This window comes from Melozone crissalis, unplaced genomic scaffold (genome assembly GCF_028551555.1).
Source record: "Melozone crissalis strain CALT ecotype California unplaced genomic scaffold, PUWL_Pcris_2 ptg000018l_1, whole genome shotgun sequence".
In the NCBI taxonomy this organism is placed as follows: domain Eukaryota; kingdom Metazoa; phylum Chordata; class Aves; order Passeriformes; family Passerellidae; genus Melozone; species Melozone crissalis.
Window position 1 is genome coordinate 14,534,248 of NW_026535796.1, and position 19,282 is coordinate 14,553,529.

Sequence of the window (19,282 nt, forward strand, 5' to 3'; positions counted from 1 at the left end):
CAAAATTACTAATTGCTAATTACTAGTACAAAAGTCTACTAAAAATGCATGCAGCAGAACCATTGAGAGCACCAGGTGTCGGCACAAGGGCTTTATGGGTCAAATTATGCATTTCTTTAAAGTAAATGAGGAATTTTATTGCATAATTGACTGTTGTGTTGAGTAGTATTTAAAATTGGAAGTTTATTTGAATAAAGAACTTGAAGATTTTATTACAAGGTGAATATTTAGTCTGGGGTCCATGACACTGGTTATTAAAGGGCTACAACAGCTCCTATCCACTTTGCACAATAATCTGTATCTTCTCATGAGTTGTACAAAAAAATTAACTTTATTCATGTGACTATTTCTAAAATTTATCAACCTGATGAGATATGCTGATGCCTTTTCTACAAACTCTTAAAACCTGTCCATGGTACATTGTTCTTGCTTTTGCAAGTTCTCACATCTAAATTTTACTTTCCATCAGTGTGTCATATAAAAGCAATGCAGCTTCTCACTGATTTGTAAATTATTTCTCTGGAGTATTTTTCACATTTTGTGAAATTGTAATAGAGTTCAAAGAGTTCAGCTTCAAGCGCTGGTATCTATAACCTTTTGGGTTTCAGTTTATTTCCCATTTGCAAATATTCTTTTTAGAATAAACTAACTAAAATTAAGGTAACTGGGGAGTTGCATTGTGTATTATTTTCAGGTTGTGTTCTCCAGAGACAGAACTGTATCTTGATATCCATAGTTTGAAATACTGGTTACTGGCAATGTCTTTTTTATTATCCACTGCTCTTTAGGATCCTCTTCCATTTATTCTTGTAATATATTTGACTGTTGACAACCGAAAAGAACAGTACTTGTATTAATAGCAATTTTTGATAGCATGTTGTAATAAAAGTGTACATACCTGGCTTAATTCCAAAGTAAGTACTGATTTGTACTTTCATTTAAAGCATCCATGCCAATCAATGACACTTTTTTCTCTTACTGCATGAAATTTAAGAGCAGAAACCCTATCACACAAGGCAGTAAACTGAATTGTAAAGACCTTCTTACTTCCAGAGATACAGCTGATTCCTGGCCACTGCGGTGAATGTCTGAGGACAGGTTAAATTTTTTACAAAAACATCTTTGACAAACATTTAAACTACAAGAGTTGTAATAGGTATCCTTCACATCTTGAAATATTATTATAGATTACTTGCTACCTGATTACAAATCACAGCATCATAGAATATCCAGTGCTGAAAGGCACATACAAGGATCATCAAAATCCAACTCCTGCTTCTGAACAAAACAACCCCAAGAATCACACCATGCACCTGAGAGCATTGTCCAAACACTTCTTGAACTCTGTCAGGCTTGGTTCTGTGATCTCTTCCCTGGGGAGCCTGTTCCAGTGTCCAAACACCCTCTGGATGAAAAACCTTTTCCTAATATCCAACCTAAACGTCCCCTGACACAGCTTCATGCTGTTCCATCACATCCTGTCACTGGTCACCACAGGGAAGAGATCTGTGCCTGCCCCTCTTCCCTCTGTGGGAAAGCTGTAGAGTGCAATGGGACTCCTGTCTTTGTTAAAAGTCCATAGCTGATGATTGATCAGCTCTCTGATTTATCTGGGTCTCACTGCAGGGCCTCTCTGCCTTCCAGGGAGTCAGCACCTCCTCCCAGCTCAGTGTCATCAAAGTTAAAAATCGTGCAAAAAGTTGCAAAAGGCAAAAATTCTACTAGCAGACAAAAATGGAATCCCATAAACTCCACTTCCTCACTCCCCCCACTTTTATTGTTACAGTTTGGATGTCCCACACCAAAATTTGTACTTTTTGTGGATTCTTTGCATTCTTAACCCTACTCTTCATAAATGAGAGCCATACAACACACAGCAGTTCCATTTACAGCTTGAATAATCTCAACAACTACAGAGTTTACACATCATTCCATCTAATTTTTTAGACCTCTTAGAATAGTAAATGTTATTGTCACTTAGGAGGGCAAAAATCTTTAATACCTGGTTTTAATGCACATTTTCAATACATATATTGAGCATGTATTATGCATTAAAGTTAAAACATTACTAACTGACTCAAGCAGAATGATTTTGTTCCCTCAGTTGACATGCCCAAATGTTTTTGCAATCCATAGAAAATGGCAAGTGCTATACAAAAGCAGCTGAGAAAATGTAAAACATTTAGGAGCAATAGGAAGCAACAAGGGAAGCATAGATAGGACCAAATGTTAAGCACAAGGGGTCTATCTCGGTTTCTATTCCTGTCTAGATATTAGGATTTCTTTTAAATTCATCACTCAAATCATAAACTCCTCTTCACAAACTGTTTTCTCTTCAAGAGAAAATGGAAAGAATCGTGATACATCAATTTAATCTGAGTTTCCATCAGAAAAAAATTGGAGATCTTGACCTGATCTTTTTTCCCAGAGTCCTTCAAAGCACTATGCACCATTTAAAAACAAAAGTTAAGTTGCAGAAGAGTTTACACAATGGTATCATAGGTCTTTGTTTCCCAGTAAAGCTGGGCCACTGAATAAAAGAAGTCAAAGCACAGGGATAGGAGAAACAGGCAAAATACATTCTACCTATGTAGTTGAGGTACTGCTGTGGCAAGGGGCATTTTCTCTGTAGAGCTTAAAAAATGTCAAGGCAATCAAAGGCTAGGATGGAAACCCGAATATGAGGGATATAAATTTCCTTGTAACTTGGGTACTCTTTATGAGTATCTGAAGGAAGGACTGGAAATGCCTTGCTCTTTAAAGAACTTCTAAAATAAAACACTTCATCAAGAATGGAATGTATTCTGCGAGAAATCAGCAGCTCCAGTTTAACTGATTGCTAATCTCTTTTAGAATTAGGTGTTTACATTGGTTTCACAAAGTTTCTCCATTACACAGTCACTGACCTTGGACGCTTTCTTCTCCAGCTTGGCAAGCTTCTGCAGTGGCGTAGGAGCATCTGAGAGTGAATCATTGCTGCTCTTGTGTCATCGCTTCAAGGAAAGCACTCCGACTTGAGAATTAGAGGTAGCTTGGGGCAGGATCATATGAGAGGTGGGAATGGGGATTTCATAATGACTAAGGAAAAGCGTTTGGCTGTAGTCACTCAAGCATGCAAGCACTGGTGAGATGGGCTAGAATAACCCATTTGCAAAGACATTATTCACAATTTATTGCCATTCTGACTCAGCAATGTCCTCACCACAAAATGACAGCAAGACATTTCATAGAGGTATGTAGAGTGAAAGAAAACTGGTGAATAAATCTCAAGCCAGCAGTGGTCAAATCTGCCACAATTAGGGAAAACTGAACCCATACATTGATATAAAAGGATATTAGGAAATTCAAAATTAGGATATTGGATAAAAAGAAACGTCTCAAACATATAAAAGGTCAATACAGAAATATTCCTAATGTTGCTCTATGTAGCTACCACAAAGGATATTTCGCACAATTTACTTTTGTTTTCTTTGCATTAAGACAGGATGCACCTGGGTTTTACATAATGAAAAGTAAGCTAAAATTTACCTGCAGTGTTGGCTTCTTCAAAGAACAGTTTTATACTAAGAACTTTGAAAACAACATGACGGTATGACATTGAAAATTTAAACTTTTATGTACTTCCAAAGTGAAAATAACACAGTGATATTTTGGGGAAATTTTCTTTTGTGCATCATCAGAACAGATGCCAAGCAGAACATATTGTCTAGATTTGGGATTTTTTGTTTGCTTGAGAAATACACTTGTATGGTACATAATTACCTATATAATACAGTATATGGTAATTAGGTTGCTCAAAAGAAAGCTTGAGTATAAACAAGAATTGAGGAGAGCTTTAACACATAATGCATAAAAATACATAATACATAAAAGAGATATTAGATTTAGCTCATTTAAGTATCCACTGTAGAAGCATGACTATATTTAAATGTGCATATTTTTCTTCCTGTTTTTATTCTCACATTAACTGTCCTTGATCTAATATTTGAATACGTTTGAATAGTGCATTCAATAGTTTGACTAGCATTTATAATGCCTTCCTCTTTTCATACTTTCTCCCAAGGGTAGAATTGTGTATGGTGGGGTTTTATTTCGCACAGTTTTGTTTTTTTAGTTATCATTAAATGCATAATCCTCTCTCAACATCTTGCCTACAAAGATGCTGCCATTCTTTTCTTCTTAAAGAAGATAACTCTGCTCAGGCTTCCAGAAAACTCCTTTGCAAATTGTACATACGGAATGGTTAAACAAAAATGAAATTCACAGTCCCCATTCGCATGAATGATAAAGATACATCACACTGGACAGCGCCTCACTTAATGTGCTACAGCCAAGAACAGAGAAAGACATACTAAGGTATTGTTGTCTTAATACACTTAATAACAACCTAAAATTATGATAATATGCTGTTTACCACATAAAATCTGCCATTTTTCCTGTTTATCAGAGAGAATAATACGGTCATGGCGGCACTATTAAAGTTGGGGTGGATGTGTGTGTGTATATGTGTATTTCTGTGCTTGATATACAATAGATAACTCAGAAATTCAAAATTCATTAGAGTTTCCTCTTATGTGCTTATCAGAGTCTAAGAATGAATTGACAAAGGCATTACTTTAATTAGAAATATAGCAAAAATAGCTAAAAAAGATGTGAAATTTTAAGCTATAAATGACTGATTATGGCATGTTAGGCACAAGCTCATTTGTGTATATGGCCCAACAAATTGAATCCCTTTTCAAGATAGGCGGCAAGATGACAAAGCAAATATATATTTGTAAGAAGAATGGAGGGTAAAAAAACTAAGGCACAGTACTGTAACAGAAAAAAGATGTTAAAAATTGGAAGCTGTACATCAACAATTCCTATCTGATTTATATATTAAAACATGCATATAAAGGTGTACCCAGGTGTGAATTCATTGATTTTATATCTCATAGAGAAACCACAATAAAGTCCTTCAGGTATCATGATACACTAAGTCAATAAAATCTTGTATCTATGAAAATATCAGTCAAGAGAGACAGAAACAGGTACTTCAAGCTTCACAGCTTAGCAAACAAACATTTAATATTTCGCAGCTAAAGATGGAGTGCAGAGTTCCAGCCCTTCTCTCTAGCTCAAGGATGACATTGCATCACAGACATGTGGTCACATGAACAATGCATTGCTATAATCTGTTCTGTATAATGTCTAAACTGATAAAGAAAATCTTTTCAGTATATCCTCTTACAATGATGTCCATAGATGCATGAATACTGTAACTGTTCACATTTTCTTCTGAGGGAATTATTAGTAGTGCCATAGTACCTTGAAATGAACTGGGGATGCTGTACATAGTCACATCTACATTTGTGATTTCAGTGCAGTACAAAAGAGCAATCCCCTTCTTGAGTATATTGGAAAATCAGCAGGAAAGGGAAAATTTAATGGCCAGACACATGGACAATTAGAATCTATTTCCAGGAAGTTACAACTACTCTATGCTTTCCTCAAAGCTTAGAACTATCATTAATAACTTGGCTGTTCAGTGTTGCCATTATGCAGTATTGCAAATGACAATTGAGCACTATTGATTTACCATCAATTCCTTTCTTTTCAGCTTAGCTGAGGCAGAGAAACTGCTGACAGGTTGTGGATTTGCCAGAGTCTTTTTTGATGGCCAAGTTCCTTAATCCACTTTGCTGTGTGGCCCAAAATTCTCAAAGATAAATTGACTTTGACACACAAGCTTTCAGCCTGCCATCAGTCTACCCTCTTCTCATGGAATACGCTTCATATGATCACTGCTGGTGATCAGGTTGTCTTTAACATGAAAGGCACTGATAATTTTAATACTGCAACTGCAGGAAGTTACCATTTTTGTGAACTTCACTTTTTTCCCTAACATTTATATCTTCCCACAGTTAGGTGAAATCTTCTGAGCAGAATGGAGGCTGAAAGATGACTGCACAGGGTGTCTGGGGAAAAAGGGAGGCACAGCACAGGAAGATGAAGTAGAACAAAAGGGAGGGAGGAGATGAATAACAGCAGAGGTTATTGCTCCTTAAGATTGCTGCAGAAGATCACTTTCTTGCTCCTAGCACAACTAGCATGTGTGGATCTGGTGGTAATCAAAACCAAATAGAAAACATTAACTTAACACCAATGAGATATTTTATAATCAGAATTGTCTGAAAGAATTCATAATCAGGATTCAACAGCTGTTACTTTCATTTAAATGTGACCAATCTGATTTTTTTTAGATTTACACTTATTTTTAAAAGCACTGAGTGACATTTTGCTTTCACAAAGTCAGATTTCAGTATACAAACAACATCATTCATGATCCACATTTCCTTCTACCCCTTCAGAGGAAACTTTTATTGTCTACCCTAAAAATGACTTTTTATCTCCAACATGAACTAAAAGAGAACACAAATCTAGCAAATTAGTTTCCCTTCTGAAATGGATAAAGACAGTTAATGAGGGGCATTACCCATTTCTAAAATGTGAGTTATTTATAGATGTTTAATTATGAGCAAACTATGACTCGTGTATTGAAACACAGAATCTGTTTTGCCTGTTTTTCACCTGTCCATTTTGTAATTAAACCCTGAGAACAGAATTTTGTGTAACTGTAATTGTATAAGCAATTTAAAACCTTGCAGCTGAATAAAGAAAGTTTGCTAAGTCACCTTTAGTCTCAGCTTTATTCTGTGAAATTACAAACCGATGTGATAAAGGAAACTTTACAGTAGCTAAAATGTGGCAATGTGAAGATCAATCCATATAGTAATGTAAGGCACCATGAATAAATTTGGTTCTAGCCCTCCCTAGGTTTACTTACATAATTCTCTTTATACCTTGAAAGTAATACCTCTGACTTCAAGGTGAAAACCCAGCCCTTGGGCTTTTGCCAGACACTGGCAAAGCTCCCATTGATTACAGTGCAGACAGAATTTACCTACTATGTGAAAACTAAATACATGAGTAAGCCTTTGTTGGATAAGCACCTTAAACTCACTGCTGCCATCAGGTACTGACACAAAAACAGGGCACACCATGTCCCTTACAGCTGGGTGGCAGCGTATTCCCACTGATTGTCTATTCAGACAAGAAACTACAGGTACTTTGATTCATTCTCTGGGATGCACACTCAAATTTTCCACTCCATTGTTCTCTAATATTTGTCCACAGAGTTGGCAACTGAGCCCTGCCTTGTAAGCACACAACGTGTGTATGTCATAGGTGCTGTTGACTTTTAATTAACAATTAACAAACATCTATTCACTGATTCTGGTATTGAAGCAAAAAAGAGAACAGATAAAGAAACGCTCAGAGAAAAACCTCTTCTTTCTTCCCACTTTCAACTGCTTTTGTTTTCACTGTGCATCTAACCCAGACCCATTCAACTCCATTGGTGAGGCAGCATGTGCAGCTGGAGGTTGGGCTCAGTGCATAATGACTGACATAATTTCATTGTCCCCAGCACGTGACTGCCCAGTGGCCCTCCCATGGCCATGACCACCCTATTTTCAAACCAGCTCATGCAAGGCTCCCTCGGCTCCTCCAGCTGACTGAAGTTTTTGGCAGGCACTGATGGCTCCCATCCCCTCGGGAGCAGCTGGAGCTGGCCCAGGCAGGTTGTGCCTGCCCAGTGCAGGCAGCCAGCTGTCCCAAGCCCCATTTATGCCTGCTGAAGGACACAAGTGCTCAGGGGAACAAGGGCCAGGGCTGCAGTGAAAGGTCCCTCTTCTTGGGTCCCACTCCCAGTGTCTCAACCTGTTAGCTCAGGACAAAAAGCAGCAACCTTTGCACTTCTGAGAGCCTGTTGCTGCTCCTGCTGTGTGGCTTGACTAGATTGTGTCTCTATACAGTGTGAGGCTTGCATGCAGCAGTGAAGTATAGACATTTCTTTTTCAACATAAACTTAATTTAAATAATAAATAGCATCTTTTTATCTGTATTTCTAGCACCACAGCCATTCCTAGGGTTTTTGAAGTGCTTTTGCTAGGTGTTACAAGTTATTAAATTTTTACAGTCACTTTGCAATCAAAAGCAGATGGCTTGCTGAACAGTGACTTAGCCAAAAACATATATTCACATCTCCTGCTGATAATCTAGGAGGAAAGATATCAGCTAAATGTTTGATCTGAAGTTATTTTTGTCCCATTTTAATCCCCTAAACTGCCACTCAAGTTTATCTCAATGCAGGGGAGTAAAAAGAGAAATAGAGAAACCTCTTCCTGCCTCTTTAGGAAGTTGAAAGAAAAATCTTTGGAGCATTACACAGAGTTAGAGAAGAAAAGGGGAAAAAATTAAACCATGATAGTTTTTGAAGAAGAATCCCAGTGAAGATGCAGTGTCTTTGGAAACGGAGTTCATAGCTTAGGGAGTTGAAAGGAGTTTTGTTATCAGTAGAGTGCTGAGAGACCAATGCACATAAGCATTCAATTAAAAAAGAATGGAGGTGAACAGCTGGAGAATTTGTGTATCTGTATGTCTCTGTTTTGCTTTTAAACCGAAGGCAGGATTGCATTTCACAGAAAAGGAAGTCAATGCATCTATTGATCCTTTACACAATTCACAGGGGCAGCTTGGTGGCAACCTGTGTAAGGAGGTGATTATGGAATATTTCACTTCTTTTTCCTCTGCTACTATGAGATATCAAATATGTCATAATCTGACCACCACTGTTTGTAAAAATAAAATCACATTTTTCACTAGCATTTCACTTGATGTGATTTGCAAATGTCATACATACAAAGATGGGTTTTTTTAGAACAAAATTCTAGTCTTATAAAATCATAAAACATCTAGGCAAGGAAGCAAACTTTTTTACTGAGGTTCTTTTTTCCCTTTTTTAATTGATGTTTACATCTTCAAAAACTTACAGCAAGCATAAAGAAAAGAGAGCAGTATCTCTTCCTAAGGCACCTGCAGTGCCATGCACTGAAGAATTAAAAATAATGGACTGACAAGAAATTACGTCTTAGCTCTTGGGCATCCTGCTCCTAATATTTTGTTAGAGTGAAGAACAAAGAGGAGCAGTGGGGTATGGATTGAGAATTTTTGCCAAAGTAGAGAAAAAAATTTATTTATTTATTTTTAATTTATTTATAAAATAGTCAGTGATTTAAGGCAGTGGATCAAGGGATTAGGTCTGAGTTGCTGTGATTTATCAGGGAGACCTTTCTTGTGCATTATATGGATATTTGCAGGAAGAAATGCCTTCTGCTAAGCTAAAACTGAAAATTCACTAAGAGGAATATTTTTACAAATGAGTCGAAATTGCTTATCTTCAATGCAAAAATACTTCCTTTTTCTAATTCTTGCAACTGCAAGTGATTAGGGAAAGAAGAGTCCAAAAATGGGTTGATACTGTCTTTTTAACAGTTGTAATGTATTTTCAGCGTATAAAATAATGCCTACCAATTGTCTGATAAATTACATTAATAAATTTGCTGTCTAATTGCACCATATGTTTGGCATTTCCTTTTTCACCCAGCTGTCCTGGACAGTGAAATTTATTCACGTTTCCTGAGAAAGCTTTCATCTATCTATCACCATAGATATGTGGATATTTAGGCAGGAGCTTTCAGTTTAGATCATAGCACTGAAAGATGAGGAAAGATTTCCTGACTGAAGGAACTATTTCACTTTCACATTACCAAGGGCTATTTAATGTATGATTCATTTTTTGTTCCATTCAAAAACTGATGTATAGAATTTTTGCTAACAAATTGCTTCCACTTGTTTGCTTTCATGGTATGTATGTCCTCATTTCATTTTGTACCAATGCGCTCTTAAAAGTGATATTTTGGATTAGGAAAATTATTGTGCTCCAGTGGCATCCAACACAGTTTTCTGTGTATTCGAAGTTATCTTTCATCAACTTACACAAATCATTGCTGTACCTGTACTTTGGCAAAGCTGGTGTGCATCAGTATTGTTTTATGCATCAGTTGTTTTTCTTGGGTTTTATTCCCCTGTATTAGTATTAGTAATGTTCTTATTTCAAACCTTGGCTTTTACCTTTTTTTCCAATTCTCTTCCCCATCCCACTGGACATGGTGGAGATTGAGGAAGTGGCTGCCCAGTACTCAGTTGCCAGTTGGGGTTAAACCATGACATTTTGCTTGGTTTTGGAAAAGTACATGTAGAGAAAAGACAGAAGGGAGATGATCACCTCCATTATTATGCATGTGTATAAATATACTGTACTCTTTTGAGGGCTCTGCCATACGTTCCTGCAATTACCAGGAAAGAACTGCCAATTGAAATTTCCCTGATACCTTATTTTTGGAATTGTTTGGTTTTTTTTTTTTTTTTTTTTTTTTGGGTTTTTTTTTGGTTTTTTTTTTTTTTTTTTTTTTTTTTTTTTTTTTTTTTTTTTTTTGTTTCTTTTTTTTTTCCTTGATATTGTTTTCTGACATCAGCTTCTCCCTTAAGACTCTATGAATCACTTTCTTTCATTTTAAGCAGTGCAGGACACAGGTAGTAGCTCTGAATCCAACAGGAGCTTTTTGAGACAGTTCACTGAATACTGAATAAAAAATGTCCCTCCCCTCACCACTTTTTGTTTTTCATTTGTTTGTTTGAAACAGACGTATCATATTAGTGTTCTGCCTGGAGAAACCTAATGTACCTTGAAATAAGTTTTATTATGATGAAGTAATGAATCGAAGTTCGAATGCTCTGCAGGCCAGGGAAGTTTATAGAGGTTAGTACATCATGAAGAATAAAATATAAAATAAAGGCATAAATCTCAGGGGAATATGGGTATTGGTTCTGCTGAAGCTGCAAAGATTTTTATAATAAAAAGCCCCCCAAAATTAAAATAAGTCGTATGTCTCTGCTTATAGCAGCTAGCAAGTATTCCCTCAGTTCCTATGGCAATACTTCCTGCTAAGGATATTGCTAATCTGCTTTTGGTTCCCTAGCACAGATTCCAGACTTGCTTTTGAATCATAAACTAATTTCCCACTGCTTATTATTTAAACACATTGCCCACCTTTCTAAGAATGGGGACACCTTTCTTCCTGTGACTCAATAGGAGACAGAGGAAAGGGAATTGTGATGCATACTGACATCCTAAAAATCGAATAATCCTCCCTGAGGCAATGCACCTAAATTCCTGGTCTCTGAAGCATAGAAAAATATTAATAGGAGCTATGACCAAACTCACCATTAAATCACCTTGATTCTGACTTTATGGGTTTAATATTTTCTTTCTCTGCAATAATCTTTGGAGGGGTTTGAGTAAATGATCTTGGGATCATCCTGTAAGGCTGTGGTCATGGACATAAACACATGGCAGAGTGTTAAATGGTGATGGTCGTGTTTGACCCAGCCATGTTTTAACAGATATGCTGTTATATCTTTGAAAATGCAATTCCAAAAATATCAGCTAACTGCTTACAAATCTAAACAATTCATATTTCCTCTGTTCCTCCTTTCTTGTTTTTTAATTTTTTAAAATTTAATACCTGAATTAATCTGGGTCATCTCCACTTAGTCCACATACGGACGCTGTGGATTTACATGTACCAATCCAAAGTTTCTCTGTTACTACCACTTTCCATATCTACATGTGTGACTGTTTGGCAAATTATTACCCTCTGAGTGATACCACCTTACAGTTTGTCCTATTTGAAAAATTGAATTGGTCACCTAAAAGGAACATCCTCATGCCTCTTGAGAAGTCAACAGTGCAAACAGATTCTAAAGTAAATGATACTGAAATATTTGAGTTCTTACTAATATGGATGGCAGAGGGATTCCCTGACACACTCACACAGACACACAGAGGGATCCCCTGACACACACAGATGCAGAGGGCTCCCCTGACACACTCACTGACACACAAAGGGATCCCCTGGCACACTCACTGACACACAGAGGAATTCCCTGACACACTCACACAGACACACAGCTGCTGCTGGGATACCCTGATGCCATTAGAGCATTACATTCACTGCACCCCATTTCTGACACTGCTTGTGTTATGGGTGGCGTGGAGTAAATCCCAGCCCACAGGAGAGCTGGGTACTGGGGTGTTAATTAAGAGTCAACAAGACTCAAGGTTTTATTCAGCTTGATGATATCATGCATTCACTCCCTCCCTCACTCTTCCCTGGCTTGCTACTCTGCACTTCCAAGGTCCCTGCTGGCACCGGCAGTCAGGCAGGGTCCTGTCAGCTCCTGCTGTGCTGCTGCTTACTGTCACCTGTCCTGGGCATCAGCAGCTGAGGCCTCTGGCCGGCTCCCAGCATTTTTCTCCATGCCTAGTATTTGTCTCCATGAAACTGTTTGATCTTAAGGATCTTTCTCCACTTCCAGGACCTTTCCTCCAGCTACGATCTTCACTGCCTTCTTTTCAGGTTCCCTTCTGCTGATAAAGGTAGCTTCATTTGGGTACTTTGATTTTCCACCATATGCTCTAATTTTTAGAACCCCAAGCTCTACATTTTTCCAAGCCAAATAATGCAAAATGAGAGCAGCCTCCTGTACTTCATGTCTCCGTTAACTGGAGGATTTGGGCCATGCCACTTTTCTTTAGAGCAGGTGTTCTCCAAATTTACAAGGAGTACCCGACAGTTGCAGCTAGCAAGCAGCAGGCTCTGCTTGAAGGTTCATTGGCTCAGTTTCAGACATTTACACCTACACAGTTGTTGATGTTTACAGTTTGAGGCTTTGTTTGTTTTTATTTTTTCCTGTGATAAATAAGAGCTGGAACATGGTCTCAGGAAAAACTCACATGATTCAAAGGCTATGGTTAAATAAGCATTTTATTTTAGTGGACCTCTGTCCAGTCTTGTTACAGTAAATACCGAATTGTATGGCCCAATAGAGCTTGAAGCAGCAGTAATTGACCTCAAATGAAGACCTTGCTCCTCTGGAGCTTTTAAAAGCACAAATCTTGCTTAAACGTGTTTTTGAATAGTTTCTAGCATTGTTATATGTGGGTCAAAATTTTGTCTCTGAATAATGTTATAAAATTGAAACATATGACAATTGAAATATTTCTATTAATTCAAAAGCACAAACTTCAGGGAAGAAATGGTTGTTGAATTGAAATTCTGGTAAACATATTATTAGAAGACACTTCTCACAACAAGGGTGGCTAGGAAGCGGCACTGTTCTGTGTTTCCCGTTGCGGCCTTACTGCCAAAGTCCAGAGTATTTCCCAAATACACTGATTCAGCTCTTTTCTATTGATAGATGTCTGCAGCTCAGCTAATGCTCTAAAAGGAATTGAAGTTTTTTTCTGATTTTGCCTGAACTAGGTGAACTGAACAAATTGATAGGTCCTGTTAACTGACTAAAGGTTTGGTTTACATCAAAGCAGCTAATAGAGTCTTTTCCTTCTGTCTGAACAGGAAAGTGTGAAAGAATGAATCCTGCTCTGCTTGGGTGAAGTGCCAATTAAGTCAGTGGAAGAGTAGACATTTATGGCAGTTTGGCCACAAGCACAGTGTTTAAAGGCTGTTGCTGGCTCTTCAGAGATGCAGTTCAGCAGCCTTGTACTCTACCTTTAAAAGTCCTTGGTTTAACAGTCTCTTTTCAGTGAGAAAAGGTTTCTCTGTGCTATATTTCTGAAGGTAACAAGCTTTTCTTTTTTGGAGAGGGGTGAATGAAGTGTGCAAATGGGAGACAAACTATGTTGCAGTGGAACAGGTTGATATTCTCTTTAAGAATTCCCAGAATCACATGAAACAAGATCGAGTAGCCAGCTGTGATATGCAGCACTTCAGCATCCTCTGCTAGGGTAGCAGTGCTGAAGATGAAGTATGCTTTAACTGGAAAGGTGTCGATATCTAAAATAACTGCTTATGCCTTGTCTGGCCATCACAGAAGGGCATCTCTTAAATTTTTTATATGAATTGCCTGCATTTTCTTCAGAGTGAGTTAAAGAGTAGTAGCAAAGTGCAGCTGACTGCAGCACAGGGAGAGCAGAAGCTCTGTCATTACTTTGCAGACACTGCTTGCAGTGCCCATAAGCACAGAGTAGGTATGATTATCAGGGCAGGCCTTTTACTTCTACTGTAATTGGACAGACTGACCTGCTGGGAAAACCAAGACTCTTTCATCCAGAACTCAAACAAAGCACATATTTTAAAAAAGTATTCCTAAGACATAAATATCTTCCTCAGGAAGGGGAGGTAAAACCTGACTCCCCTCTTAGAAGAGGAAGTAGCCAAGAATAAAACTGCTTGCAGTTATTGCAGCAACTACTATGAATTACCTTTATTAATTCCATCCAAAGACTTGATGGGTGTTGGAAAGAAATAGCCATAAATCCTACATATTTATGTCACAGAAATATAAGGGGTCTGATTTTTACACTAATCTTATGTAAGTACTTCTGGGCTGATTTTATTGGATTAATTTCTGGCTTGCTTCAATAGTAAGAGAAATCAGAATCAGGCATAAAAATTTCTACCTGTTCTCACTAAGCTACAAAGTGGATGGCCCTGACTGCAAGTCAGATGGGGAAGCAGGAATGAATTAACATCAAAACATTTTTCTTTCTTTCTTTCTAACTGAAATTGCTTTCAGCCTGCTGAATTTCTAATGCATCCTCTGGTGATCACTTCCTAGTGTCCCATTCCCTCTTTGCTCTCTCATCTGCTCAGCTCTGATGATAATGCACCATGCAGAGGTATAAGCCATATTTTTAGATGCACAGACATTATAATTGATTTTTCCCCTTCAGTTCCTGTGAGGAGTAACTAGATACTTTGTCACTTTTAAGTCTAGGGACTTGCTATTCCTTTACCTCTACCCATTTCATCATACCCCAGCAAGGATTATGTGAAAGGGATATATGAGTCCCTCCTGCTGAGCCAACAGACTAGCTTTTAATTGGCTTTTATGAATCACTTTCAAGATGTTTGAAATTGTAGAAAAAGCCTAAAATAATTTAAACGGGATGTTGGTTGCTTTTTTTGTCTTGTTATTTTCTTTAAAAAGCATTTTACAATTGTACTTGCATCTTAAGGAGTTCTACTTTCTCTGATAAAGTCTTTAAATCCTTGAATAAATGTTTCTGGTTAATGAACACAGAGGAATTATTATCTATTAAAACATTAAAACATTGCAGACAGAGTAAACTCTTAATATTTTGTTAAGGGCAATATGAAAATAAGACCTGATTGCTATTACATGGTACCAAAATTGATTTTGTAGTACTTTGAATTAGCAGTCAAGCCACAAGTCTGTTGGCAGTGCTCCTGCACTGTAGGAGAAAGTTTTCATGCCATAAAATATAACTTCCCTGGGAGTACATGCACATGTCCTATATTCTAGCCAGAGGGTAATCAGACTGGATTTTTTTCTGCAAGATGCTAAAGCTGCTAATGGAAACTCTGTGAATAGAATGGCAAAGAGCAGTGCTCCATCAGTGCAACTAAGCTATTTCATTCCTTCTTTTGTTTTTTTCTAACATAGTAGAAATTTTTCCTTAACACTTCATGCTCCTTAACACAACCTCTATGCTGCCATTGCTTTAATGCAGCAATACATTACATTTTTCTAAAATATGTTCAGCTCTTTGGTTTTAACTTGAACAGTTATCCAATGTCAGCTGGAAAAATCATATATGACATGTTTAAAAAAAATAATCCTAGTAATTTCTTGATACTTTTTTCAGGAATAGTAATTTTTTTTTACTTATTAATTTGAATTTTCCTAATCAAAAAGTCATGCAAAAGTCAAAGTTCAAGTGACTGTGTAAGTTGAAACAAGTCTTCTAACAGGATCGCGACTCTCGGTCCCAAATGCAACAGAGATTTCAGAAAGAAATGTAGCTATGCAGCATGAAAGCTACAGCTTACAAACTCTGATTTCTCCTGGTGTGAGTCTTCTGGTATTTGTTTTCCATAAGAACATTACATGTAAAACAACTGAGACCTGAGAACCCTAAATGCTTCTACTTAAACTACACCAGATTCAAGTCTAAGCAATGGAATGAAGGAGTGGAATGAAATTGCCTGTATATAATACAGAACGTCTTTACAACAGAAATGCCCTTTCTGTCTACTTAATAAGCTCACTTTCTTGTCAAATGACTCTTCATGTCCCTGTAGCACCAGGAGATTTCTCGGTCCTTTTTAGGCAGAATATGACTCCTTCTCTTTGGAAAAAGTACCTACGCATAAAAATTTAAGGTATGTTAATAGGAAAACGTGGAGAAACATGGAAATGACTGATGTGAGCTTTGGCCTCCAAGAATCTTACCTTAAGAAATTATATTCACCTAATATAACCATAAAGTGGACTGCTAGTGTATTTTTTTCTGTGGTGGCTGATAAGCTTTCTAAACCCTTATTGTTATTAATACTATCAGTTGTGATATCACTTTTTACCAAATAAAAATAATGTGGTTATCAACTGGGAAAGGAAAGAGGAGAGAGTAAGAGGACACCTATCAGTAAAGGTGTTTTTTTATTTTATTTTAAACAAAAGGGAACTACTGAGTTTAGTGAAACAATGGCATCTCAGGTTGAAAAAAAATGTATTTCTTATTCCCCAAAATATTTTGTACAACAAAACATATTAATAAGATTTATTTTGAAATTGTTTTCTTGATATGAAACTCTTTGTCAAAACCATTAACTTTAAAACCCAACCAGTCAAAAAATCCAATCTAAACTTAAGCTTAAATAAGAAGAGGGAGATGTAATGCCAGAAACCTAGCAAAGATAAAGACTTAGCTGACTAAAGAAAATTCTGAACTTGTGAAGAAAGAAACACAATCCAAAAATTTGTGTCTTTCTGTATAATCTCAGAAAGCTAATCTGAAAACGGATACACTTGGTCTCGAAATGTGAACAAAATATCAGGAATAAATGTATAGCCAACTTCATCCCACACATTCGTCCTTCTTTTATTTCTTCCTTTTATTCAACAGAAAGAAAATCTCGCCATTACTATTTTTACTGTTTGAACTCAGCTATAGCTAGACAGTTTGTTTAGGGGACTACAGCATTCAGTGAGCTAAGACTGAGCCAACACTATCTGGGCTGTTGCCAATTATGTTAAAATACAAGTCTTTCTACAGGTCACTGAATGATGCAACCATCACAATAGAAAAAAAAATATAATTTGGATTTTTTTTCAAAATGTGCAGTTAGTCATGGATCTTGATGAGTACAGAATCCCTGGGCTGAACAGCTTGATAGAGAAATGGAAAAGAAAAAACTAACCGCTGATGCTTTTAATTATAACTTTGTTTTAGTCACTTTTTTCAAGGTCTGTGACCCATTTTGTCCATAAAATAAGTTATAAAGAATTCAGTGATGGGAGGTCTAACTACAGATCTGAGCTTATATGTTTTTTTTATTATTGTACACAGTCTGTAAAACTACATTCCTTTGCCACAGAATAAAACTGAAGGTCACCTTGTTAAAAATACCAGTTTCTATAAAGAAATGAAGATTCTTGTGATTTTAAAATTACCACCCAGCTAACAGTATCCCTAATGATGACTACTGATATAAGACATCCAACCTGCACTCTGAAATGCACTCTAATCCCTGGGAGACCTTATTCATCTTCATGAGAAAGTTAGACACCTTGACTTAGCAGTAAGAATACATCTAAAGTAGTTCCTCCCTATCAGCTCTGGGAATTTTTATGTTTTTAATCTGGAATTGTCATATTTGTCTCTTGTTCCTCATAAGCAAAGGTGGTCAAAAGTATTCACAGACATAAGGAGCTGATATGGCAAAAGAACATTTAGCCCGAAGAATGTAGCTCCTAACTTAATTAACACACAGAGTTTTTTTTCTGGGATTGGTTTGATCAGATTGTATTTCGAATTAGTAAATAAAATATCTCATTTTTTGTACATATTTTGCTCTTGCCTAATAACAAAAAATAAGCTAAACCTGACACTTTGCAAATTCTCCCAGTCTGTGCTTGTGTCTGTACTGATTGGGTGAGGCTCCAATCCATTCTGGTGCTTGGTGAACCTGATAAAACAAGCTCCATTTTCTGGCGAGATTTTTCATATATTGACCCATTCCAAAGCAACCTTTTTTGCCATTTCCTCTACAGAAACCCTCCTCAGTGCATCTGCCCCACTCTCTTCATTCACGGTTTGATATGAAGTTCAATATCTGTGTTCTAATTTGATGCAGATTTCCCGATGAGAATTACAGTGACTCATGACCGCTCCTGAGTCACTGCAGATTTTGCAACAACAGATGAAGGAAGAACTAGAGCAAATAAAAACAGACTATTATTTTCTGTCTTGGTGTCCTGGGGTGCCTCAGACACAGCATCACCAGCTGGGCAAGGGAGGGGATTGTCCCACTCTGCTCTGCCCTGGGGCGGCCTCACCTCGAGCGCTGGGGGCAGTTTCGGGTGCCACGATATAAAAAGTACATGAAACTATTAGAGAGTGTCCAAAGGAGAGCCACCAGGATGGTGAAGGCTGTGGAGGGGAAGCTGTGTGAGGAGTCACTGTATGAGACCACTTGTTGTGTTCAGCCTGGAGAAGAGGAGGCTGAGGGGAGACCTCACTGTGGTCCTCAACATCCTCACGAGCAAAAGCAGAGGGGCTGGCACTGATCTCTTCTGTGTGGTGGCCAGTAACTGGATGTGAGTAAATGGCATAAAGCTGAGTCGGGGCAGGTTTAGGCTGGGTATCAAGAAAAGTTTTTTGACCCAGAGGGGGCTGGGTACTGGAACAAGGTCTCCAGGAAAGTGGTCACAGCACCAAGCCTGACAGAGTTCTAGATTTTGGACAATGCTCTCAGACACGCAGTGTGATTCTTGTGCAGGGCCAGGAGTTGGTTTTGATGTTCCTGATGAGCCCCTTCCAACTCATCATGTTCTATGATTCTGTGGGACTTCTTGAATTTGTAAGGAAGATACAGTAAAGCAGCTTCTATCTACTGAAACCTATGCTTTCTAAAAGGCAATGGAAGTACTTTGGCCAGACTGGAGATAGTAAAAGACAAAGCAGACATGTGTGTGAAGAAAGAAAAAAGAAACCCACTACAATTGGATAAAGTGTATTTTCGTCTCTTGGGTTTTTTTTTTCCCTAATGAAATATGAATATATTTAATATTTTTCTTCATTTCCCAGCTAAAAAAAAATAAAAACTTTACAAGCCCTGCAGCCCTGCAGCAAAGGTATATCAGAGGCAACATCAGTCAGGCAACAAGCCAACATCTCTAAACTATTTTAGCTGTATTTTTCCAATTTAACAGCAATCAGAAAAGAGTCATATGAATACCGAGCTCTTGGAATACTTTCAGAATGCATCATTTTAATTTAGGGATTCCT